At 35.7% G+C, this 24199-nt stretch overlaps 2 long non-coding RNA genes across 3 annotated transcripts; one reads left to right on the top strand and one right to left on the bottom strand.

Annotated features, from left to right (window-relative positions):
- LOC118762298 lies at window positions 1-24143 on the top strand. Its single transcript, XR_004998051.1, has 3 exons — window positions 1-12; window positions 18072-18083; window positions 24069-24143. It is a non-coding gene; the product is annotated as an uncharacterized LOC118762298 (long non-coding RNA).
- Window positions 5770-24124, bottom strand: LOC118762297. Of its 2 annotated transcripts, none has more exons than XR_004998050.1 (3): window positions 24052-24124; window positions 22309-22316; window positions 5770-5782 (listed from the first exon to the last, which is right to left on the bottom strand). It is a non-coding gene; the product is annotated as an uncharacterized LOC118762297 (long non-coding RNA). The 2 variants fall into 2 exon arrangements; XR_004998049.1 differs by lacking the exons at window positions 5770-5782; window positions 22309-22316 and adding exons at window positions 17150-17160; window positions 21924-21930 and having other exon boundaries at window positions 24052-24114.
- Window positions 24144-24199: the final 56 nt, after the last annotated feature.

Consider the following 24199-nt stretch of genomic DNA (forward strand, 5'->3'; position numbering starts at 1 on the left):
TGTTTGTGTGTTGTCCCTCCAACATTGCTTGATAACTTATGCTGGTGTGTTTACGTTCCTATAATCTAGCGGTTCGGCAAAAGAGACTGATAGAATAAGTACTAGGCTTACAAAGAATAACTCCTGGGGTTGATATGCTCAACTAAAGGCGGTACTCCACCATGGTCGCAATCAAATGAATAAAAGAGTACTAGCAAGTCATATTCTCTCGCAAGTGTACTTTGTACTCCTATGGTTTTGTACTTACAGTTATTTTATAAGATGTTATTTAAATCCACTTAATTTACAATGTTAACACACATTGTTTTCCATATCTACTTTCTATGACTACCACTACACAATTTTGCATCTACAATAACGATTGATTTTTTTTTTTTAAATATCCAAATAAACATCAATACTACTATTGATATTTGTAATTTCAAAATATCACTGAGTAAAAGAAACAAAATATTATTTAGTCATCTGATGAAGTAGCAAGCTGATATTTCTATATATGTACAATAAGAAAGTTATTGAAGATTTCTAAGTGTAGCGTGTATTGTTAATCCATTTCATAGAATGCTAATCATCACTATCATTTTTACTAGCAAAGATCTCAAGAGCAGGAACTACTGTGTTTGGTTATACTAATATTTGCTTTTTTTTTCTTCTTTTTTTTCACTTTTTTGCTTTTATTCTTCTCTTCAGCATCACATCAATTTCATGTTTCTGGTTGGTGAATCATTATAACCTAGGAGCCAAATCTGTTGGAATACCTGGCATAAACTGACAAAAACAAAAGTGTTATATATGTACAGATATAAATAACTGAATCCTTCAAACCACCATAAATTTGCACAGGAAAATATTAAAATGTTTGAATATGATAATTTACGACAGTGTGTGTGCATATGTGTGAGTGTATATGTGTGTGTGTGTGTGTGGAGGGAAGGAATACATTACAATGTTGAGTATAATAATGAAAATAAATGTATGAAACGAGCATTTTTAAATGTGTAATAAATTAGTTATTATTTTTTTCAGGATTTTTGCATCGTCATCATCATTGTCATCATTGCCATCCTCCTTATCATTGCCATCCTCCTCATCATTGCCATCCTCCTCATCATTACCATCCTTCTCATCATCGTCATCATCATCATCATCATCATCATCATCATCATTGTTTTCATTATTATCATCATCATTATTGTCATCATCATTATCATCGCTGTCTGGCAGAAACGTTAGCACTCTGAGAGAAATGCTCAGCAGTATTTTGTCTGTCTTTACGTTCTAAGTTCAAATTCTGCTGACGTTGACTTTGCCTGTCATCCTTTCAGGGTCAATAAATTAAGTACCAGTTGCATACTGGTGTCAATCTAATTAACTGGCACCCTCCCCCAAAATTTTGGGCCTTGTACCTAGAGTAGAAAAGGATATCATCATCGTCATCGTCATCGTCATCATTACTGTCATCATCTTCATCATCATCATCATCATCATCATCATCATCATCATCATCATCATCGTCGTCATCATCAGTATCATCATCATTTTCACCATCATAATCATCTTTCTTTTTATGACCAGCTTTTCCACCCTTATATGGTTGGAGGACACTTAAAATACTATTCCACAGCTGAATGTCCCTTTCCTGATGGCAGCCCTTACTTTTTTTTCAGGTAAGATATGTTATTCCTTTGAGTTTTGCACATTGAAACACCAAATGAAAAGCTAATGATGTACTCTAGGCATAACAGCCAAGAACTGATGCAGCCTACCGGTATGAAAATTTTCATGCATGGGCAGAAAGAGTGGCATTACCTCCTATGAAAAGGATTTTGCCCACACAATTAATTTTGGAGGGAAAAAATAAAGATGGATACTTTTTTGGAATGTACCTTGTATACTGAAATTATTATATGATAAAGGCTGTAAAACAGCCGTCTTCTCAAGGATGGTAAGTGGTTAAATAAATACATTCACCTCTCATACCTCCTGACTTTTTATGGTTTATATATTCCTCAGGAAATAATTTCATTGATTGAATCTCCTGGATTTCAGCTACAGAGAACTCTCTATATTAGATTACTATGTGGTCTGCTAGCCGAGTTCACTAGAGCAGCTTTCTGCAATAGTCACAGGACTCTATGGTTCCATATATTACACTACACGTCAGGCACATGCCATCATTAATTACTCAGGGTAGGCAGTTGGTGACATTTATGTAGTAAAACACACAAAAAATAAGTGAAGCACGACTGCATGACTGAGTTGAAGACAGATTTACTACTGCCTTTATAGCACATAAAGAAAACGTTGTAGTAGGAATGTATGCAGCATGTGTACTACAGCAGTTCTATGTGTAGCTTTAACACTGAGATTGAAAGGAGGGGCGAATTTTGCCTCCCAAATCTACAAAAAATATAACATTTTGCATTTTATGCATAATAATCGGAGTAACCTTCATAATTTTATTGAATTAGGTGAATATTTTGCCATAAAAGGAAAATGTTGCTATCGATTTATTTTATTCAAAGTAGGTACTGCCTACCTAGATGGCAAGTCTCTGATATATATATATATATATATATATATATATATATATATAGGAGATAATAAAAATATATGCATACATACAAACATATATGTACGTACCTACATCTACATGTATATATACATGCATATATAAATAATTATACGGGAGTACAGGACATCACAATAAGACGTAGAAACGGAAAAAGCCAAAAAACAAAAAACAAGAAAACGGAAAACGAAAAACAAGAAAACGAAAAACAAATACAGGACGAGCTACACAAGGACAAAACCCCCATCATCAGCTGTCGCTAGAGGAGTCAGGCATGTTTCGAAGGCATAACAGAACACTAATCCAATAGGCCTTCCTGCGAGAGAATTAAAATAAAATTTCAAGCAGCGGGGCAAAATGAGTACGAACACAAACAAGACGTAACAATACGACTGCAAAATTAAAATACATGTACAAAAACAAACACAAGAGGACGAACGAAAAAGCCTTTTTTCTGGCATAGACAAACAATAAAACTGCAAAAATAAAAATACATGTACAAAAAGTACAATTAGTTACAAAACGAGAAAATAACAAGAATACTATACAGGAAATCAACCACACAAGGGGACGAACGAAGAAGCCTTTTGCTGGCAAGGACGAAAGTGTAGTAGCAGCGCGTGGAGGCAGTCTTTTCAATAGTGGGAACCACGTGTAAAGGAATTTTGTTTTATAGGCAAGGAAGAGGGAAGGAGGAGGGGGACACGCGGCGAAGAGAGAGGAGGAGTGGGAGGGAGAAAGATTGAAGAGGTTAAAGCAAAGGGAGAGAGTACCGCATATATATATATATATATTGCACATTCTTTATTTTCTCTCATATCTTTCAATGTTCCTTTCTGTGGAAGAGCATAGGCTCGAAACGTAAAAGACTTTTTCACTTCCTGATCGTTATACTAATACATCTGTTTGTTGTCTACACCACCTGTCTTTGTCTTTTGTTTTGTTTTTGTGAATTCTCCCTATATATATATATATATATATATATATATATATATATATATATATATATAAAGAGAGGGAGAGAGAGAGGGAGAGATAGATAGATAGATAGATAGATAGATAGATAGATAGATAGATAGATAGATAGATAGATAGATAGATATAGATAGATAGATAGATAGATAGATAGATAGATAGATAGATAGATAGATAGATAGATAGATATGAATGTATGTGTGTATGTGTATTGTGGTAAAAAGTTGAGATATCAAGTGAATTAAAAGTGGCATGTGTTGAAAAATGTTGGATAAAATAACAAATAAGCAAAAAAAAAAATCATATCAGGTGAATACTAAAGAGGAGAGTAAATAAATTGAATAAACCGCATAAAGTAAGCAATAAATTATAAATTAGTTAAATAATTTTCACATAAAATTACCCATAAAACAACTAATGAGGTAAGCTATAAATCATATATGATTAAGATAAACCAATAAAACTATTATTAAAAATAAGCAATAAAATTATCAATACAAACATGAAAAAGAAATATAGCGAATGATAAAAATCAATAAGGTGTATAATAAAGCAAGCAATAATGAAAGAAATTGATTTTTTAAAAGAAAATATATATAATTAATTGATTGAATAAAAAATTGAAATAAATTAGTAATGGAGCAGTGAGGGAAGAGAATACACAAAAGCAACTCGTAGATAAATATTGAACTAATGGCATAAATAAGCAATGAACCGTTTATGTAAATAATAAATGAATTGTGTAAATAAATGTGAAACAATAAAGTAAATAGATATTGAATCAATATTATAAATAAAGAATGAACTAATCATATGAATAAACAATGAACCAATGGTATAAATAAGAAATATCATCAGAGTGGAATCAATAAACATTGAATCAATGGTAAGATAAATGCTCAACTATCTATAAAAATAACCAGTGAACCAATACTATATATATAAACGATGAACTCATGTTGATAAACGAACAATGAAGAAGTTGGAGTAAATAAGCAATGAATGAATGCAAGAAGTAAACAGTGCCACAAATGAACAAATAACTTATGTTTTTAAATGAACAACAAATCAATGAGAGTAAATATAGCATTTTCTGGCATAAAAGTCAAATTTTTCTGACAAAAATTTACAGCCAAACGCAAAGTTAAGTTGACTTATATACCAAGATAAGCTTGGAGGACAAAAAATTCCATGTGAAATGTATCCGGATTTGGAAAGACAATAATAATGTTTGAACGTTTACTATATGTTTATGCTATATACTATGCTAAGAAAATACAGTAAACAATTTCAGAAGTAAGCAATGAACCAGTGCCTTATATAAAAAATGAATTTATGTTTGCAACATGGAAGATGTTTATAAGCCATTTAAAAACCATTAGATTCACTTCAACATTTAAATTTAATTTGCCAAAATATTTTCGTCTCTTTGAGACCGCAACCTGTTCACTGACAAAATGCAGCACAGGGTTTTTGTCAGTGAACAGATTGTGGTCTCAAAGCAGTGAAAATATTTTGGCAAATTAAATTTAAATGCTGGAGTGAATCTGATAGTTTTTGTATGTTTGTAAATGGCTTATAAACACCTTCCATGCTGTTTTCGTTCAAGCACACGATCTCAGATCAGGTCACTTGCTATGCAAGTACATCTCTGGAATTTATGTTTATAAATGAACAATGAACTGATGGTAGTAAATAAATCAAGAAAGATTTCCATATTCCATATAGTTATGAGATGTTTTTGCATGAGGATTTTAACACTTTAGCAAAGTTTCCAAAGTAAGTCTGAGACAACTGACCATTTCTGGTCTGAGCAGTGGAGTTGTTTCTGCAGAGCTACATTAGGAGCTGAACACCATTTGTTATTTTTATAGTAATTAAAATACTTGTTGCTACTTACATTGTCAAGATGCTCCTAACCTGCAGTGCCTGTTTCCAATTAGTTGAGCTAGATCATTTAAAAGTTAAATGCCTTGATCACAAACATAATGCAATACTAATGACACAATATAATTATCCCAATCCACTCTCTCTGTTGGTTATTCAGTAGTTTAACATCCCAGTTATTTAACCAGCATCACAAGGAAATGACTGGAAATTGCAAACCATTTTGGTTAAAATTACACATTTGGCCCCAGGTCATAGATTTACATGACTGACCATAACAAGATTTGAACTCAGAGCTTAAAGTACTGTAACAAATATTGCAAAGCATTTTCTCAGCCAAACTAACATCTCTGTCACAAAATTAAACAAAATCAAACAGAACGCTATGTATGAGTATTGTAATTGTAATTTATCAGATCTCTACAACAAATCTAATTGTAACATTGGTTCACTTATATCCATTCTTATATTTTTGTTTCTAAAGCTAACATGCTGGTGAAATTTTTACCTATATCTTCTTTGGAAAACTCAGGTAAGATATGATGAATCCCTAATTACCCAATGCTCTCTACCTTTCTCTCATACTTTAACCATATTGTCCCCCTAATAAAAAGCTAATTCCCACAGTTCTGTGAGCTGTATGGCAACCTCAGTAGTGCTGATGGTACAAAAAATATGCACCCAGTACACACAACATGGTTGGCATTACGAAGGACATCCAACCACAGAAAAGATACCAAAGCAGACAATGAAGCATGATATAGTGCTCAGACTCATTGGATCCTGTTGAATTATCAAACTCATGCCACAATGGAACATCATCATTATCATCATCATCATCGTTTAATGCCCACTTTCCATGCTGGAATGGGTTGGATAGTTTGACTGAGGACTGGCAAGCCAGAAGGCTACACCAGCCTCCAATCTGATCTGGCAATGTTTCTACAGCTGGATGCATTTCCTGATGCCATCCTCTTCGAGAGTGTAGTGGGTGCTTTTTATGTGCCACCAGCACAGGGGCCTGGCATCAATCACGTTAGGTTAGTGACTTTTACGTGTCATTGGCATGGGAGCCAGTCAGGGACCACAGGCATCAGCCACATTCGGATGGTGTCTTTTACATACCACCGGCATAGGAGCCAGTCAGGGGGGCACTGGCCACAGCTACAATTTTGGTTTTACTTGACTAAACAGGTCTTCTCACGCATATCATATCACCCAATGCATACAGACTTTAAATGATGATGATTTGAGAATTATGATAGACAAATGATAAAATTTTATGGCATTTCACTTTTGACTTTATGTTTTTTATGGATGAGCAGCAAAGTCGTTAAATGAATATTCATTGTACTGAATCTTCATATCCGGTTGTTTAGCAGAGGTCCTCCAGCTGATAACTTTGTGTCAGAAAAGGCAACTGAATGAGTTAGCATGAAGGTGGGCATCCAGCTGTAAAACATTGTCTCAAAAATTTCTCAACAATTTCATGCTAGCATGAAGAAAATGATGTCAAAAGTGTGATGATGATAACAATGACAGCGATGATGATGATGATAACAATGATGATTCAGACAATGGTAACAACGATGATGCCAATGCCAGTAGTGGCAGTAGAACGGGCTATGATAGTGGTGCCTGTATTACTCCTTTGCAATCCCACCAGATAGAGAGAAGAACCTTTTTCTCGTGAAGTTCTCTTCTCGGTTGTGGTTGAGCTTTTTCCCTTTTACCAAGTCACTGTTTAAGACGTTTAACATTTCGAGAGAAGATCCATTTTACATCACCAGTCAGAAGTCTATCCAAAAAGGGTGAAATGAGTTCACGAGAATGGGGAGAAGAGCAGATGTCAACTCAGGATTTGTAGTTGCTTTCGGACAATTCATCAATGGCTGGCACGACAACGATGATGACGACGTGATGCTCTAATTCTATAATCTCAGAAATGATTTGGAAATATTTTGGGTTACTTGATATTACATACACACACACATGCACACACACACATACATGCAGACACATGCGCACACACATACACATGCACACACACAAACACAAAAACACACATATGCACACGCATACACAGACACATAAATACACATGTATGTGTATATATATATATAAAGATATATATATATATATAATGGAGAAAGTGTACAAAATGTATAAATGGATGATGAGTAAAGCACCGCCACAGTTTTGATTACCTGTTGTTATCCGTAGATTTACTGCAGGGACTTTGTAGTGGTGGTTGGGGTAACAGTATTAATAAAATAGGTGATGGAATGTGTAATAAACGTTATTGGATACAACACGTTTCGACTTGTTCTGGGCCTATACACACACATAAACATATATACGTACACTCATATATCAGGTTATCCCATAAGTTCTGTCCGATTTTGCCTTTTTTAAAATTGAATGAAATTTAATAGTATTTTAGTATGTTTAATGGAATTAAAAATTATTTTTTATGCATTTGTGTATATTTAAACTAATCAAATATTATTTTACAGAATAATAGAATTAAAATTTCTTTGATTAAAACTTTTTCTAACATGGAAATATCCAAAGAGCATTTGAGGCACATAATGCTTTATAAATACAAAAAAGGAAACTCTGCTGCTGAAGTGACTCGAAACATACACTTAGTTTATGGGAAAGAATGCTTGAATAAAAGAACTTGCAGAAGATGGTTTGCAAAATTCAGAAGTGGAGATTTCAGCCTTGAAGAGGAAATTGAACAGGACGTCCAGTTGGGTTTGATGATAAGCTCTTTGAGGCATTACTTGAAGAAAATACTGCATTATTAGTTGAAGAATTGGCAATAAAGCTTAGTTCAAACCATACAACTGTTCATCGTCATCTTCAACAACTTGGAAAGGTTCCTAAACTTGGAAAATGGGTGCTTCATGAATTGTCCAAAAGCAACCGCAAATCCTGAGTTGACATCTGCTCTTCTCTCCATTCTTGTGAACTCATTTCACCCTTTTTGGATAGACTTCTGACTGGTGATGTAAAATGGATCTTCTCTCGAAATGTTAAATGTCTTAAACAGTGACTAGGTAAAAGGGAAAAAGCTCAACCACAACCGAGAAGAGAACTTCACGAGAAAAAGGTTCTTCTCTCTATCTGGTGGGATTGCAAAGGAGTAATTCACTTTGAATTGTTACCACCTAATGCAACAATCAATGCTCAAGTCTATTAGTGTTTGAACCAAGCTTTGAAGAAAAAAAGACCCACTTTAGAGAATCAAAAAGAAGTGATGTTTCATCAGAACAATGCATGACTCCACACTGTAAAATCACACCACAGAAGATCGAAGAGCTTGGTTGGGAAAAAACTCCTCGTCCACCTTATTCTCCCGATCTTGCTCCTTTAGACTACCATTTGTTTTGTAGTTTACAGAATCATTTCGGGGACATAACGTTCGCAAGCCAGGAGGAGGTTGAAACTGACATTTCAGAGTTCTTCGCTTTGAAACCAAAAGAGTTTTACATTGATGGGATTAAAAAGCTTGTAAATAGACAGAAGGAAGTCATAGATAATCAAGGAAAGTACATTGATGATTAAATTTCAATTAAATATGACATTTGATCACTTGTTTTCTTTATTCAAAATTTGGAAAGAACTTATGGGATGACCTGATATATATGAGTATATATGACTATATATATATATATATATATATATATATATGTGTGTGTGCATATATATATATATATTATATATATATATAATATATATATATATATTATATATATATATATATGTGTGTGTGCATATATATATATATATATATATATATATATATATATATATATATGTATATATATATATTAGAAGGTTTCGAGATGATGTACAGGTATTATATATTAGAAGAAATTAGGTACTCAGAAATCTGGATGGTTTTATATTTACAGATATTTGTTAATATGTCACATGCTTTTTTTAAAAAGTATATTAGCGCTTGCGTCTATTCTAGTGGACACGTCAGATTGAACTTTTTCAGGAATTTTGTCTCTTTTTATAGTATTATTGAGTTTGTTGGGGTGGAGAGAGATATAAGATAGTACAAGAGGGTGAAGAATGGCGAGAAAGTGAGAGAGAGTGCATGTGTGTGTGTATGTGTGCATGCGCTTTTGTATCTGAAAGAAGTGTCAATGGAAAAGAGAATGAAAGGAAGAAGGACGAGAGAAAGAAGAAAAATGTGTTGACATCTTTGCAGCTGGTCAGTCTTTCAATAGTAAATGTTTCTTGGCTTTTAGAAATGGCAAATCCAGCTGGTCACTCCAGGGGGATCAAAATGTCACTTTTCAAAAAATTGTCTGGATTTCTTTTTATCACACACACACACACAGATACATGCCTTCATGTGTATGTGTACATATACATTAATACATACATGTGTATAGATATAGATAATATATACACACACATATGTGGTGTGTGTATGTATGTAATATATTGAAAAAGAAACACATACAATACTCATTTATTTATCAAGAAAAATTAAAAGTTACAATAAAAATATTATAGTATGATAAATGTATTGCTATGATTAATGACACTGAAATATCAAAAATGAGGAAACTAATTTAATGTGCTAAAAATTTTAATGAATTAAGTATATAACATTGATGTGATACTTACTGCATACCTTCATTGTACCCACTGTGTGTGTATATATACTCTTTACTCTTTACTTTTTACTGTTTCAGTCATTTGACTGCGCCATGCTGGAGCACCGCCTTTAGTCGAGCAATCGACCCGGGGACTTCTTTGTAAGAGTACTTATTCTATCGCTTTTGCCGAACCGCTAAGTGACGGACGTAAACACACCAGCATCGTAAAGCAATGTAGGGAGACACAACACAGACACACACATATACACACACTTATATATATATACATATATATACGACAATTCTTTCAGTTTCCGTCTACATACATATTGGCTGTGTGGTAAGTAGCTTGCAACCAACCACATGGTTCTGGGTTCAGTCCCACTGCGTGGCATCTTGGGCAAGTGTCTTCTGCTATAGCCTCGGGCTTGACCAAAGCCTTGTGAGTGGATTTGGTAGACGGAAACTGAAAGAAGCCTGTCGTATATATGTATATATATATAAGTGTGTGTAATGTTGTGTGTGTGTTTGTCTCCCTAGCATTGCTTGACAACCGATGCTGGTGTGTTTACGTCCCCGTCACTTAGCGGTTCGGCAAAAGAGACCGATAGAATAAGTACTGGGCTTACAAAGAATAAGTCCCGGGGTCGATTTGCTCGACTAAAGGCGGTGCTCCAGCATGGCCGCAGTCAAATGACTGAAACAAGTAAAAGAGTAAAAGAGTAAAGAGTATATATACACACACAGTGAGGTACAATGGAAGGTATGCAGTAAGTATCACATCAATGTTATAATACTTAATTCATTAAAATTTTTAGCACATTAAATTAGTTAGCCTCATTTTTGATATTTTCAGTGTCATTAATCATAGCAATACATTTATCATAACTATAATATTTTTATCATAACTTTTAATTTTCTTGATAAAAATAAATGAGTATTGTATGTGTTTTCTTTTTTCAATATATATACATACATACACACACACACATATGTGTGTGTATATATATCTATATCTATACACACAGACACACACACATATACAAATAAATATAATAAATGCTTATGCAGAGAAAAATCAAAATGCCCATTAATGACCCTGTGTATGAGTACAAATTTTGTATATAAATGTACCATGCACACAAGGTGAGGGCTGTATGTTTACATTGGGCAAACTGCTGATTCATTCAAGAATCATAATCGCAACCATGTTGCCAGCTTCAAGAAAATCAATAAGAGACATTCAACATCTTTTGCCAATTTTGTGGCAACTGAAGGAAGATAAAATTAAGTATAACATAACTTGGTCCATAGTAAGGCACCATAAAACCATATAATATCATTTCCAGGAGATGCCAACCTTGCTCCAAGGAATCCCTGTCTATTCTGTGGACCAACAAGATCATTAATAGAACTTCCAATGCGTATAAATGTACTTTCACACAATTCAGTGGGAATGAATTATCATAACTGTTAACATAATTTACTTTAAGGTATGGATGAACTATGTTTGGCTTTAACCTCCCCATTCTTATAAACACCAAGTAGCTATTTAACTCACTATGTGAATGTATGTGCACCAAACCACACATGTGCATGTGCTTACATCTTCATGGATGCTTGTATGAGCGAGTGTACATGTGCCATACAACTTTCACAAGGGTGTTTATACATCCATATCCATTAATAGTTATTTTTTATACATTTCTTGCTATATTACGTGTTCATTTCTGTTTTGCATCCATTATTTTATTATTGATCTTCTATATAAATGAAGCTATAGCCTTTAATTTGCAGCTTTTCTTTACATGAAATGATAAGATACATTGCGGAACTGTTATTTTAACAAGTTATATCGATTTATCTTCTGAAGAGACACATCTGTACAGTCAGATGCTCCTAATCCAGTTGTTAAGTATCCTGCCCATGATGGATCAATACTAGATGTGTCGAAACAATTGTTGTGATTCATAAAAATTCTCATGTTTTCCATCTTTCTTTCAGTTACCATATTATATATATATATACATACATATGTATATTCTTTTATTCTTTTACTTGTTTCAGTCATTTGACTGCGGCCAGGCTAGAGCACCGCCTTTAGCTGAGCAAAGTAACTGCAGGACTTATTCTTTGTAAGCCTAGCACTTATTCTATCAGTCTCTTTTGCCGAACTGCTAAATTACAGGGACGTAAAAACACCAGCATCGGTTGTCAAGCAATGTTGTGGGGAACACACACACACACATACACATATATACAACGGGCTTCTTTCAGTTTCTGTCTACCAAATCCACTCACAAGGCTTTGGTCAGCCTGAGGCTATAGTAGAAGACACTTGCCCAAAGTGCCATGCAGTGGCAGATAGCCTTCATCCGGAATACAGATGTTAAATAGTAGTGATGATGATGATGGTGGTGGTGGTGGTGGTGGTGGTGGTAGTGGTGGTGGTGAAGAGGAGGAGGTGGTGGAGGAGGAGGAGGTGGTGGTGGTGGAGGAGGAGGAGGAGGATTGTTCTAGCCTAAAACTTCAATTTAGAAGAAAGAAAAGGAAAAGGGAGAACTACCTCCCTGTATACATTTAGACAGGGAGCTATTTCTTTCCAACACTTTTGAATCTGGAGTCTTATGTCCAGTCTGCATAAAGAAATCAATATTAAATTTCAAGAAAGACAACAGCAAAAAATGTAGAAAGCTGCATGACATGTATGATTATTCCCAGTTCAAAACCCACCAAAGTCGAATCTCCTTAGCATCCAAGAATTTTTTATCATGTTTCAGACATTGGAATACAGCCATGCTGGAGCACTGCTTAGGTAAGTTTCCTCTTGCCAAACTTCTAAGTTACAGGGACATGAACAAATCAACACTGGTTGTCTAGTGGTGGTGTTGGTGGGAAAACAAATACACACACACACACACACACACACACCACACACACACACACACACACATACATACACGTAAACACACACACATGATGGAGTTCTACATAGATTCTGTCTACCAAATTCACTGACTAGGTTGGCCCTGGGCTATGGTAGTAGACACTTGCCCAATGTACCATTCAGTGGAATTGCACCCCAAATCACATGGTTGCTAATGCAGCTTCTTAACGACATAATCATGTGATATGGTAAATGTTATAAATTAACTGAGGTAAAATCCATCAACTCCACACTGCACTCTTCTGCCAAGAAAATTAATTTCACATTTTGGCAGAAGACCAGTAACATCATGGGTTGTGGGTAAGTCAATTACATTGACCCCAGTGCTTTACTGGTTCTTATTTTATTGACCCCGAAAAGTCAATTTCAGCAGAATTTGAACTCAGAACATGATGAAATGCCACTAAGCATTTTGCCTGGCATGTTAATGATTCTGCCAGTTCACTGCCTTAAAAGGCAAAGTTGACCTTGACCCAATTTGAACTCAGAATGTAAAGAACTGGGACAAATAGCTCGAAGTATTTATTCCATAGTGCTAACAATTCTTCCAGCTCACTTCCTTACTTCTGCAAAGAATATTGACATTGGAACCAGTTGAAAGGTATTGACAGAAAACCAAAAATAGAAATAAATCAGAGTCTTAGAAATTAATCTTTATATAAAATTACATGAAAGAAACAAATTATAGCTCAACTTCTTCCCTTATTGCATTTTAGGATTTTAAGGGCTTTGTAGTCCCATTTGTTCACGAGGTAGTTATCTCCTGCACTTGGATTACAGATCATCACAGTTCCTCCTCCATGTTTAACAGTTGGAAGAAGACAGTGTGGGTCAAATGCTTCTTTTGGCTGTCTCCATATGTATACATCACTCTAAACGATTTGCAACGTTTGGTTTTGAAAGTAGTAGCTTTCTGAATGCAGACTTTGATGAAATTTGGCTTTGTACAGCTCCCTGCAAACAGTTTTTGTGGAAACTGGGTTCTCAAGGTGGCCATTAAGCTCTGCAATAATTTTGGGAGCAGTAAATTTTGTGACCCTTTCTAACAATTTGTGTAAGAGTCAAACGGTCCCTATCTGAAAGTTTTGGTTTTCTTCCAGAGTTTTGTTTTGATGAGGAGGTTTCTCCCTCTTTATCAAATTGATTTCAAGACAGTACTTCTTGATACACCAAATATTTCAACCGTTTTCCTTATGCTAGCGCCTGCCATATGAACACCAACAATTTGGCCTCTTTGAAAGTCCAACAGATCTGTCATTTTAATGAATTTTAATTACCTTTTTCTGATGATATCTGAAAAGAAACAATAATTTTAGCAAAACATATTAAACAACACTAATAATGAATCAAAAAACATAAAAATAAACAAACTTTTGACAGTTTTATAGATAATTCAAAATTATGATGCTATGATGCTAGCTATTTCCATTATTTTGTTCAACCCCTCTCTCTCTCTATATATATATATATATGTCCAACCCATGCTAGCATGGAAAGCGAACATTAAACGAACGATGATATATATATATACACATGCATGCACACACACACACATATATGCATATGTATATATAATTATGTATATACATGTTGCATACATAAATTCATGCATAAATACACATGTAAATACATATGTATATGTATATGGCCTAGTGGTTAGGGCATTGTACTCATGATTCTGAGATCATGGTTTCAATTCCTGGGCTGACTGGTGTATTGAGTTTTCAGGCAAAACATTTCAACTCATGTAACTCTCTCTCTCTCTGTATGTATATATATATGAATTGAGAGCAAACCCAACACCAGATTCTTTTGCTGGGCCCAAATCACATTTACAGACCCATGAAAAACGAACCTCCGCTAACTATTCTGCCTATATAGCTGTGTACACCTTTCAATGCTGTGTATGCCATAAGGGCTGCAAATCTAACGGAGATCTCAAAAACAATTTAAGATCCACTAACATCAGAACTTAACTTCAGCTCTTGGTGCAGATATGCAATTTATATGGGTCTCTTTTCAATGCATTGTCTGGTTTAAAAAGCTACATCAGGTGCCTTGATTGATCTAAGGTGTAGGTACAAGAGGTGGTCAGTCTCTGCATAAGGAATATATGTATATGTATATATATATATATATATATTAATCAAAATAAAAACATGATGCCAAGGATTTAGCGGTACATATGTTTCGGGCCTTTATTAGACGATTTTATAACAATGCATAATGTGTGTCTATAGGACATGTATTACATTATAAGTTTTACATTGGGGATGCAAATCCTCATAGTCGCATACGACAGAGTGGGGCACCAACACAAAATCGAAGCGTCCATCCCGTCTTTCACTCGATGTAGAATTCTACATATATATATATATATTATATATATATATATATACTACAAAATTAGAAATGGAGAAACATACTTTAAATCAATCAAACATCAACCATCAGATGATACCCAATCAATACTTTATTACACCATTACATAAAAGCAAAGGCATTATACCAAATATATTGTAAATATAATTAGACAAGGAATAGAAATATAAAATATAAAATATAATAATAATTTATATCATATCTGACAGCTGTTTCGGCCGTAAGGGCAAGTATGCCTCATTTAACCTATAAGCCATATAAGGCAGGTATAAATGAGACATTAACAAGGATGCCCCACGGCCTCTTCAGAGAATTTAATTTATTATAAGTGTGAAAAAATTTTTTTTATACATATAAATATAAAAATATAAAATATAAAAACGTGTGCATAGACACTCATAATACTACACATATATATATACTCATTATTAGATATATGTTATCCCATGGTGGGTTGAATTTTCAACCCCTATCTCATTTTATAACCGATATATATATTTGGTCTCAACTCTCCCCCCTCCTCATCTAACCCCCTCTCCCCCTCCTCACCTATCCTTTCCCCCCCGACCCCTACTTCTTCAGTCCTTCATCCTTTCACCCCTACTCCCCTTCCCTTCTTCCCTCTTTCTCCCTCCCTCCTTCCCTTCCCCTTCCCTCTGCTCCCTCACTCCTCACTCCCCTTCTCTCTCCCCCTCTCCCTCTTTCCTCCTCTCCTCCCCTCCCTCTCTCTCCCCCATCCTCTCTTTCCCCCTCTTCTCCCCCTCTTCTTCCCCATCCCCTTCCCTCCCCTCTCTTCTCCCCTCCCCCCTCTTCTCCCCTCCCCCTCTTCTCCCCCCCTCTTCTCCCCTCCCCCTCTTCTCCCCCTCCCCCTCTTCTCCTCACTACACCACACAACTTTACACATCACAATCATATATGATGTGCCATACTAATACATACACCAACTAATACATACTAATACGTACTAATACATACTAATACATACACCAACCCTATACATACACACGTCCAGACCCCTCATACGCACTATTAGCTGGTCCTTCAACCCTATTATCAACCCTATTATCAACCCTATTATCTCCCCTTATTTCGCTCTTGCGTCTCATGTTTGATCTTTGACCTCTGGCCGAAATCAGATCGCCATGTTGATTCGTTAGCTACTGCACGCCTTTTTTTTTTTTTTTCTCTCCTTTTTTCTGTGTTTTTTTTCTCTCTGTGTATCTTTCTGTTCAAGAGCGTAGGCTCGAAACGTTAAAGACTTGTTTTATTTATATTTCCTGAGCGCCATACTAATACAATTGTTCGTTTGTTTTCCACCTGCCTTCGTCTTTTGTCTATTTTCATAAAGCTTCCCGTTATATATCATCATCATCATCGTTAAACGTCGCTTCCGCGCTAGCATGGGTTGGACGGTTCGACCGGGTCTGGGAAGCCAGGGGCGCTCCAGGCTCCAGTCTGAATCTGGCAGAGTTTCTACGGCTGGATGCCCTTCTAACGCAACCACTCGTGAGTGGATTGGGTGCTTTTTACGTGCCACCTGCACAGGGGCGGAGGTCCGGCATCGTCACGATCGGTTCGAGCATTTTAACGTGTCAGCGGCACGGGGGCAACGAGGTCCGGGGTACTTTGGGGATCGGGGTACTTGGGGATCCAGGGTACTTGGGGATCCGGGGTACTTAGAATGGGTAGGGGTATGTGGAATTGCTGCAGAAAGCAGCCCGGGTCTTTGTAGTAACAGCATATCTCCAGAGATCTCGGTCCTTCGCCATTGCCTCAGTGAGGCCCAATGTTCTGAGGTCATGCTGACCACTTCATCCCATGTCTTCCTGGGTCTACCTCTCCCCTGATACCTTCAACTGTTGGGAGTGGCACTTCTTTCACATCTCTCTTCATCCATCGCCAGCACATGACCATACCATCGCAAGCGTCGCTCTTGCACACCACATTGATGCTTTTATATCCAGCATTTCTCTCAGGATACTTACACTCTGTTTTGCGTGCACATGACACTACACATCCAGCGGATCATGCTAGCTTCATTTCTTTCAAGTCTACGCATGTCTTCTGCAGTCACAGCCCATGTTTCATTACCATGAAGCATGGCAGTTCGCACACATGCATCATACAATCTACCTTTTGCTCTGAGGGAGAGACCTTTTGTTGCCAGTAGGGGTAGGAGCTTTCTGAACTTTGCCCAGGCTATTCGTATTCTAGTGGTGATACTCTCTGTGCATCCACCTGCGCTACTAACTTGGTCACCCAGGTAGCGGAAACTATCAACTACTTCTAGTTTCTCCTGGAGTGTGATGGAATCTGTTTCTGAGTGTCTGGTGTCTATTGTCCCTGTGCATCTGCCGCACATGAAAGCTATCTTATCTGTTAATTTCCCTTTAATTTGCTGCAACTCTTATGTGTCCATAACTTACATTGGGTGCATATATATATATATACATGAGGGGTGCCTGAAAATATTTCTGGCTTTGGGTAAAAGAAAATACAGGAGGATTAGTCAATTATTTTCTTCAGCATATTCTCCTCCCAAATTCACACCCTTATTGCAGCAGTCCTTCAGTTTTTCTAAGCCCTGTAAAAGAACTTGGAAAGTTGTGCCTCCAACCAGGTCTTTCATGGTACCCTTAAAGCCAGGAACTTTTCAGCACCTCCTCATATGTATATGTGTGAGTGTATGTGTGTGGTGTGTGTGTGTGTGTGTGTGTGTGTGTGTGTGTGTGTGTGTGTGTGTGTGTGTGTGTGTGTGTGTGTGTGTATGACTGCATGTATGTATGTTACTATGTATATATGTTTTTCTTTGAGCTTTATTTAAGTTCTTCTTGACAGAGTTCAAACTATTTGCCAACAAAGTGACAAGACTTTTGAGTCGAAAGAGTTCCTGGTGTTTGTAAATATGTGGTTGAGTAGGTGTGTTGGTTGAACTGTGGATGCATACACTCATGTGTGTGTATTGATTCACCTAAAGAATCTCAGAGGGAAAATTTTTGGAACGTCTTACAAATCTTCACTATGCCACTAATAAATTGGATTTGAAGAATCCACATCAGTTTCTTTTGCTCTTTCTTCATGGAATCAAGTATTGATAGGTTTTTGTGTTAATTTGTTGGTACATTATGTATTTATGGATGGATAGTTGGATGGATAGATGTATAGATGGATGGCTGGATGGATCAAGGTTATGATTTTAAAGCAAGTTTAAGAATAACTACAAAACATTTACTAATGAGGACTACTGATGCTTTAAATGTTACCTTCTGGCTTATTCAACCATTGAAGAGATTTCATTTTAGTGTTTATATAAGAAAACTGGCAGAAAGCTTCATTAAATAGGAGTGGTGTTCAGGTGTGAACCACAATTTTCCTAAAATTTCCAATTAAAGAAATTTTTATTTTTCTGCTAGCAAAAATCTGATAAGTTAGTCCAAAGGTCAGAAAAGAAATTCAGAATTAGAAGTGGGAAGGTAGGTTGGGGAAGGGAGGTCACAATGTAAAGACAGAAAAATATATATGAAAATGCTCAAAAAAATGATGAAACACTTTAATTAATTAAATATATAAATAGATATAAATAAATTTATAAAAAGAATATAAAGATGGAACTAAATTAAATAAAGTAAATAAAGGTCAGTGACTGGTCAAGTGTGAAACTGGACAGTTTGAATATGGCCGACATAAAGTTGTTCTTAAAAGGCAGCATCGTGGCTGTGTGGTTAACAAGCCTGCTTGGCAGCGACATGCATTTGGATTCAGTACCTCTGCAAGGCATCTTGTTTTCTACTATAGCCCTGGGCCAGCCAATGCCTTTTGAGTGAATATATAGGGCAGTGAGTTGGCAGAAACATTAGCATGCCAGGCAAAATGCTTAGCAGTATTTCGTCTGTTCTTACCATTTTGATTTTGATTTTGTCTTGACAAGTTCGACAATGAACGAAAGTACTAATAAAGAATAATCCAAAATTCTAACTACCTCCTTTTTCTCAATATACAATATCTGTACACCACTTCAAACACTCTTATACATACATGGCGTTAGGAAGGGCATCCAGCTGTAGAAACATTGCCAGATTAGACTGGAGCCTGGTGCAGCCTTCTGGCTTCCCAGAACCCCGGTCGAACCGTCCAACCCATGCTAGCATGGAGAACGGACGTTAAACGATGATGATGATGATGATGATATATAGGTGGCGAGCTGGTAGAAACATTAGCACGCTGGGCGAAATTCGTAGCCATATTTCGTCTGTCGTTACGTTCCGAGTTCAAATTCCGCCGAGGTCGACTTTGCCTTTCATCCTTTTGGGGTCGATAAATTAAGTACCAGTTACACACTGGGGTCGATATAATCGACTTAATCTCTTTGTCTGTCCTTGTTTGTCCCCTCTGTGTTTAGCCCCTTGTGGGTAGTAAAGAAATATATATATATATATATATATATATGTATATCAGTTGCATAAAGTTAACACATGGTCTGGTTTTCACATTTTCTTTTCCACAAACTACATGACACATGTGGTGTTGGAAGAAAGATAAAAGAAAAACGGTTTATCAAAATGTTCATACCTGTTCTGAATGGAAATAACAACAATAATATAACAACCAGTTAATGATGTGGATTAAAGAATTACCTCTAGCATATAAATACAAGCAAGTTACAGAATATCAGTACACCTGGAAAACAGTGATGTTTAAGAGGCATGCAGATTGGTCAAAAAGGTATTCTAAAAATTCAGCTTGTTGGAGCATTCTAAGAAGTACTAAAGTTGTCGAGAACTTTAGTACCTCTTTTCAGTTAAACACATTTGAAATCTGATGATTACACTATGTATGAAAGTGCTAATTTAACTTTATGAGCATTACAAAATATTTTTTAGAGTTAAAATACCTTTATAAAAAACATGAAAACCAGGCCATGTCATAACTTTATTCAACTGATATATTATTCTATACATATTCGCGCAAATTTGAAACAATATATATACATATATAAAATTTCTAAATATCTAAGAGATAGGCCTCTGAGCAAGTATCACCAAGCTTTTGGCAAAATTGGATGCAGATTCTCTGCTCAACTTTCTCTATCATGGTCAATACAACAATCACATGCTACACATGTTCCTTCCAAGCACTGCTGTAAACAGCAGAAGTAAGCCAAAACGTTAAAACTTAGTGCTCATGCACAGCAAATTTCAAGGTCAATCTGTGTCAAGTGACTTTACTCTGCGTGCCTTAGCTTCGTTACTATGGCAACAGTCTGGGTATTTATTGATCAAACTACATATATACCGTAAATCCTCGAGTATAATCCGCATTTTCCCCCAAAATTTAAAGGTCAAAATCCCTAGTGCGTACAATATATGAGGTTAGAAATTAAAAATATTTTCTAAGCAATGTCCGAGACTGTATTTGCTGTCCGGCAATGTTTATTCAGACGCATTTCGTGATGTCGGGCACGAAAATACCTTAAGCTAAGCCTGATAGCAATGAAGTCATAAAAGAATCATCCATAACTTGCAGTAAGCAACATTTATAAAAGTAAAAGTATTCAGAACACAGAATAATATGTAACAAAAACAATTTGCAAACATAGTTACATTCCCACATTCCCATATACCAGTTGAGAACATCACCATTATTGTATTATGCATACGCAGAAGTGTTTGTTCGACTGGGTGCTGCTGGCTTAATTACGCACGACTGAAGTTAGAGAAGGAGTGCGTATTATACACAAAGTTTATGTGTTTCAGAGGTACACCCCGCCCTAAAAATCCCCTGCGTATTATACTCAAGGGCGGACTATACTCAAAGATTTAAGGTACATAAAAATATAAATACATACGCATACGTACATTGTGCTAAATATTCCATATTTTTATGCACTCTATTTGAGGTCCATCTTAATTTACATAGAACATGCCATAGTACCAACTACCTATTGAAACGTTGAGCGCTCTCAAAGCGATTTAATATACTTCTCTAAGAAGAACTAAAAATGTATTTCCTAAATCCACGAACATCTTCTATGTGTGTGTGTGTGTGCGCGCGAGCGTACACATACATTCATACACATATGTACATACTCATTTCATTTGTACTTTTGTTAGCCTTCCATAACGTCGATTTGGTAAATTCGGAAACATTAGCAAAATATACAAAACAAAATCCACAACTACCATCAAAACCGCACATGAATTTATTTTACTTTAGTGCAGCTTAGAGGTCGTTTCTTCCTTTTAGCTGAATAAGAAATCATAATTTACTACAGTCTCATGAAGACGGTGAACTATTGAGAAGGCACTTCCTATCTAACTCGAAAAATGTATAAAATCTTAGTTTAAAAACCTAAAACCTGCATACATCGCTACTAAAAGATGGTTATTATTCGCTATGAATGGGTTAACGTTATTATTACAGCTAAATAAGAAGGCAGGGGTTGTTTCCCTTTATAGGTTTGTCGTAAAATTTCATTACTTCAGCTATTATTCCTCTTGGGAGGTAGAATAAATTCTTATCGATTGTTGAAGTACACATGAACTCTGTAGTAAAGTTCTCAGCTGTATGTTAACTCTATAGAATGTGAGGAGTGGAACGATATAACAATAGATATATCAAACGAAATTATCGAAAAGATTTTATTTTTTCGTATCAGGGAAATGAAAAGACGATACAGATTTATTCCAAACCATTGAAATCCAATTTCATTCATTCACTCATTCGTTCCCCCCTCCTCCTTCTCCTCCTCCACCCCATTTTCTTCTTCTTCTTCTTCTTCTTCTTCTTCTTCTTCTTCTTCTTCTTCTTCTTCTTCTTCTTCTTCTTCTTCTTCTTCTTCTTCTTCTTCTTCAACTTGCTCTTTATCTTTCTGGGATTGGCAAAATAAATAGCAGCCACATTCTAGTCCAAGAATAATTAACTTTGTCCTCTCCACAAAATGAACCATCATCATCATTATCATCATCATCTAACAATCATGATGATGCATTCATATGTACATGCATATAAATCTCTCTCTCTCACCTCTCTCTCTCTCTCTCTCTCTCTATATATATATATATATATATTTATACTCTCTCTCTTTTACTCTTTTACTTGTTTCAGTCATTTGACTGCGGCCATGCTGGAGCACTGCCTTTAGTTGAGCAAATCGACCCCAGGACTTATTCTTTGTAAGCCTAGTACTTATTCTAATGGTCACTTTTGCTGAACTGCTTAGTTAAGGGGACGTAAGCACACCACCATCAGTTGTCAAGCGATGTTGGGGGGGGGGGACGAACACAGACACACAAACATATACATATACATGTACATATATACTACGTGCTTCTTTCAGTTTCTGTCTACCAAATCCACTCACAAGGCTTTGGTCAGCTCGAGGCTACAGTAGATAACACTTGCCCAAAGTGCCACGTACTGGGAATGAACCCGGAACCATGTGGTTGGTAAGCAAGCTACTTACCACATAGCCACTCCTGTGCCTATGTATATGTATGGATGTATGTATGCATGTATGTATATATGTATATATGTATGGATGTATGTATGCATGTATGTATATATGTATATATATGGATGTATGTATGCATGTATGTATATATGTATTATATATATATATATATATATATATATATATATATATATATATAAAGATCTGAGGAGTTTAACTCACTTGTGATCTAAATGAATAGGTATGCTGGGTAAGTGCTATATTATAGTTGGTCAACCATTAGGTTCCAAGATAACAGCTAAGGCTGGATCTAGGGATCTGTGTTAGGATTCCGTTATAGCGTGTATATATCATATTAGAGAAAAAATCAAAATCTCAAGTCACTTAGAATAATTTAATTAGGCTAAGGTGAATTTGAAGTCTTACAGCTGTTTCTGAGATAACCCAAGTGGTCGATTAGTATATCCATGCAGTGGGTATTCCATCATCAGAGACAAGGTATGAATATTTTAGACGGGGAAAATTTATATTTTACAAGGAATAAAATTCAAAGTTTATAAGGAATAGAATAAAAAAATAAAATAGTAAAATGGAAGAATAAAGAGTAAAAGTAGTTAGAAGAATATTTTAATACTCATTCTTCTAGTTTATTCCTTATAAACAGTGACTTTTATTCCTTGTAAACTGTAAATTTTCTCCGAATAAAATATCCATACCTTGTCTCAGATGATGGAATATCCAGGGCACAGATATGTTAACCAACCACTTGGGTTATCCCAGAAACAGCTTTACTCTAAATTGTTCTAAATGACTTTGAGATACTTGTTCTGCCTTGGGTTTGATTTTTCCTCTTATGATATATATATATGTCATTAAAAGTACAAAACTGTAAGAATGTTTTGATGTTGACTGATAAGAAATATAATTACGAATTTTCTGTTTACTCTTTATTCTCTCTTTTACTCTTTTACTTGTTTCAATCGAGCAAATTGACCCCAGGACTTATTCTTTGTAAGCCTAGTACTTATTCTATCGGTCTCTTTTGGCAAACTGTTAAGTTACGGGGATGTAAACACACAAGCATCGGTTGTCAAGTGATGTTAGGGGGACAAACACAGACACACATACATATATATATATATAATTATATATAATATATATATATATAATATATATATATATATAATATGTATATATATATATGTTGATCAACCTGGTTGATCCTGCCAGTAGTCATATGCTTGTCTCAAAGCTTAAGCCATGCAAGTGTAAGTTCATGCCGTAAACGAATGGTAAAACCACAAATGATCAGGAACCGGACCTAATCCTCGGGACCTTATTCCTCACCGCAAGGAGAGTGG

The sequence above is a fragment of the Octopus sinensis genome, linkage group LG2, assembly GCF_006345805.1.
Source record: "Octopus sinensis linkage group LG2, ASM634580v1, whole genome shotgun sequence".
NCBI classification, from domain to species: Eukaryota; Metazoa; Mollusca; class Cephalopoda; order Octopoda; family Octopodidae; genus Octopus; species Octopus sinensis.